Below are 4,112 nucleotides of genomic sequence, written 5' to 3'. Positions count from 1 at the left end.
ATATTGTACTACCATCAAGATTAATTTGTCCAAACTAGCCCAGCCCCTCTCCTTTTGTTTTTTATATTAAAAATTAAAAAATAGAAGAGCAATTACTGTTATTTTATACTTTATATGGGTGTGGTAGTGCACAGAAATTAATCTTTATATTGTAAGGAATTCCCATTGGCATACTGTTAAAATTTCCATAATAGATGGTAAAGATGGTAACACAATGTTTGAATGTAATTAATGGCACTAAATTATATGTTTGAATATAGTTAAAAGTGGAAATTCTAGGTTGTATGAATGTTACTAGAATAAAATTAAAAACAAATAAAACATAGGACTGTACCACATAAACAAGAACTCTATTTTAAATTATGAAATATAATTCATAATACAATAATATTATCTTTCTGCAATTGTAACAATTGCACTGCACAAATGTAAGGTGTTAATAATAAAGGGAAATGTGTAACTATGTATTTTCTTCCTGTTTTTTTCATATGCTTACAACTTTGCTAATTAAAAAAATGAAATTATATTGGAATACATAACTTGTATTTTTGTTGCTTTGAAACTCCTTGCTTTCAATTATTCTTCTTATACTGAGATGTGAAAAATTCAACTTTAAATAGTACTATATGATTTCTTCTATTAACACTTCCTCAGACCTTGGATTCCCTTCTTTTCTCTTGGCAAACTAATTAGATTTATGGATTTTTATTTTCTTTATTAATATTGCATTTTGTTTCTCACTGTGATCTAAACTTTTTATCAGTGATTACTTCTCTTTTGGCTTGACACCCCAAAGTGATTTACTCTTTATTTTACATCTAGTGGTAAATCAGCAGTATATGAGAGGCATAGCTCTTGAAATCAACTGCTTCTCCTTAATTTTTACTCTATAAGATCTTTAAAAAACTGAAGCAATTTTAATATTTCCAGAGAGCTTGTGCAAAGTCCATTGGATACATGGCAGGAGAACTCTGAGATCTATAATTGCACATTGAGATTTGGAAGTAAGGGACACTCTTTCCCAGACCTATTGTCCTACAGTCCTTGTTCCAATATACACACATCAATTACCCATCAATACTGTCATTTATTCATTCACTCAGTCAGTCCTCCTATAATTATAGAAAGTCTCTATGGGCTCAGACTAATTCTGCCCTCAGGGTTTTCCCTGCACCACTCTTTACATACAGGATTTTGAGGCCCTCCCTGCCAAGCTCAAAGGATATTTCCATATCCATGATTTGTTCCCTATTGATTATCTTCCCTTGGCTACTTTCTTGCATGATCCCATGTCCTCTGGCTTATGAATCATGCCCTGGTTTCCACTTAGTACATTAAAGGCCATTTTCTCTCAAATGAACTTTTTGGAATTTTTTAACCATGAATTGCTTTCAGTTATGGAAAATTGCATGGCAGGGGACTTGGATAAAATTAGGGAAATACAAAAATTATAAGATGATAGGGATTCCTCAAGAAATTAAACTCTTTGCTCAAGAGGAAACTACACCAATAAATGTATCCTGCCCTTCCTTCTGCACCTGATCCCATAGCTGGCCCCATGAACATGGTGTCTGAAGCAACCTCTGCCAAGACCCACCCCCAGCTTTGTGGGCATTTCCTCATGGATGCATTCAGCTGGACTCACATTGACTTACCCTCTCTTTTCTCTCACATAGTGAAATGTGTCTCTGCTCTGGTCTCTTGGATTCCTTTGCAGAAATAGCACGTTTTTAAAGTTGCCTTTGGAGGTGGTGAATCAGCCCCTCATGGTGTCTGCCTAGTTCTTAGTTTTCCCATAAGGGCTAAACATATCCACCAATTCCAGCCCATTCTTTGCATTCTGATGGGATATGTTCAATCAGTAGTTTCAGGAAGTAAATCCAGAGGTGCACGGGAGAGTCCCACAGACCATATCTCATTCCTTCTATTTTATATTCAGCCTGCCTCACTGAAATCTGATACAACCCTTTTTCAAATAAATGCACATTCCACAGCAGTGGGGATTAGAATTTCAAAGTACTTTTAGGGAGCTAAAATTCAGTCCAAAATAACCTTTCTGTTAGTGTTTAAATATATGATTTGTAGGTTACGGTTCAAAGAGTGGATTCCTATGACTACCTCAAATACAGGTACAAGGGATATACAATTTCTAATAACTTAGGAGAGCCTTCATTCTTCTAATGGTTTGCCTCATCAACCCCACCCTGTTGTTTGTAAATATCTACAAATATCTTAATATTTTGGACCTATGTGGATACAGGTTAGAACTTCAGCAACCTTCCAGTAATGGTGTTTTAGGGACACTCTCAGCTGTGGATAAACTTTCCATGCAATCTTAGCCCCACATTCTCCACCTTGGCCCAATGCATGCAGAGCAGGATGGTATCTAGTTCTCAGAAACAGCTTTAACAAGAGACCTTACATGATGTCCACACTGCAGTTTGGAGGAAAGAAATGGATATTTAATTATAGACAGATAGATAGATAGATAGATAGATAGATAGATAGATAGATAGATAGATAGATGCTGAAAGCATACTGATGCTTTTTTAAGAAGAAAAATAAAACATTAAACAAGGACTAACCAGTATTGGGTATCTTGTATACATCAGTATGAGAACAACAACAGGGCAGAAAGTTATGTCCTAAAGAAATAAAAAATGATGAAGGTGAGGAATGGATGGCAGAAGGAGTGAGGGAAGGAAGATGAAGGAAGGAAGGATGCATGTTAGGATGGAAGGATTGATGGAAGAAGGGAAAGAAGGAAGGAAGGATGCATGTTAGGATGGAAGGATTGATGGAAGAAGGGAAAGAAGGAAGGAAGACAATGATAGAGTGTGTGGTATTTCCACTAAGGAAAATGTATGGTGGTTAAAAGATGTAAACAAAGACAACGTTTGGTTAATGATGTAACAAGCTTTATGCAGCCACCTTGCTGGTTGGCCCAACAGGAGTCAGAGGGCAAATGGAAGCAATCTAGTTCACACAAGAAGGATAAATTTCCCCCTGTAGCAGGGCCCCTGTCTTGTCAGCATATGAGTCTAAATCTCATTTTTACCCTGTTCTTCCCATTTACACTCCTGAGGATACAGCAAAACAATTTTTCCTAGTGATTGTATTTGAGGGGTCCCTGGTAGAGGGTGTCTCCAAGAATTCTACTCTGAAGCTTTGGGGTACATAAGGGAACCTTGATGTTTTCAGGATGTTCGTTCCCTCACTGTGCCCCTTGCACAGTAATATGAGGCTCTGTCTGAGGCCTTCAGGCTGGTCCACTTCATGTAGGCCTTGCTGGCAGATTTTCCTGTGGAGACAGTGCTTGACCTTGGAATGATGGGCTGTAGTTTATTTCTGAGTCACTAAGATCAATGTTTTCTACCCATCCAGGCACTTCCCTTGTTGCTGGCACACTCAGTTCATCCAGTAACTGTTGAAGGTGTATCCAGAGGCCTTATGGTAGACTCTCAGAGGCTCTCCAGGCCTTTTCACCTCTGCCCCAGACCTCACCAGCTGCTCCTGTGAGATGACACCCGTGTGTGAGACCCAGGACCCAGAGATCAAAGGCTCTATCCCCCAACCCTCATCTGTGACCCTAAGTGCTAAGTAATCCCTGACCTGGGAGGAGAGCCATGTTGAGGGCAAAGATGGTGACAGACCCCATCTGCAAAGTAAGCTAGAAAGGGATAACATTGAGGACACCAGATGGGCTATCAGGGATACTCCAGTGGGCAAGGGTTGCAGTGGGTTTAAATGGGAAACTTTTCATGTTTACTGCCTGCCCTCCAGATGAGACTCCCATGGATGTCACAAGAAACCTCAGTAATCATCTCCCTACAGTGGGCTTGGACTACACGGAGATGGGCCCTCACCCACCTCCAAGGCATCTTCACAGTCCACAAAGGGATGAGGATGGGTCAAATATCTAATGATTTTGCAGTTGAAGGGACCTCCACAGTATCAAGTTCCCCCCTTCAGCTTTGGCAGAGGATCCAGTTAGTGAGGGTTTTTTTTTTTTTTTTTTTTTTTTTTCACTTTAGAGGGGTTGTTAAGTATTGTGGCCATGCAGGCACACCTTTCCAATAGAAACAGTGTTTCCTGAAGCCCTGGGGCTGCAA

The sequence above is a fragment of the Choloepus didactylus genome, chromosome 19, assembly GCF_015220235.1.
Source record: "Choloepus didactylus isolate mChoDid1 chromosome 19, mChoDid1.pri, whole genome shotgun sequence".
Classification (NCBI taxonomy): Eukaryota; Metazoa; Chordata; class Mammalia; order Pilosa; family Megalonychidae; genus Choloepus; species Choloepus didactylus.
The sequence above is the reverse complement of the archived record's forward strand: the minus strand, read 5'-3'. Positions refer to the sequence as shown.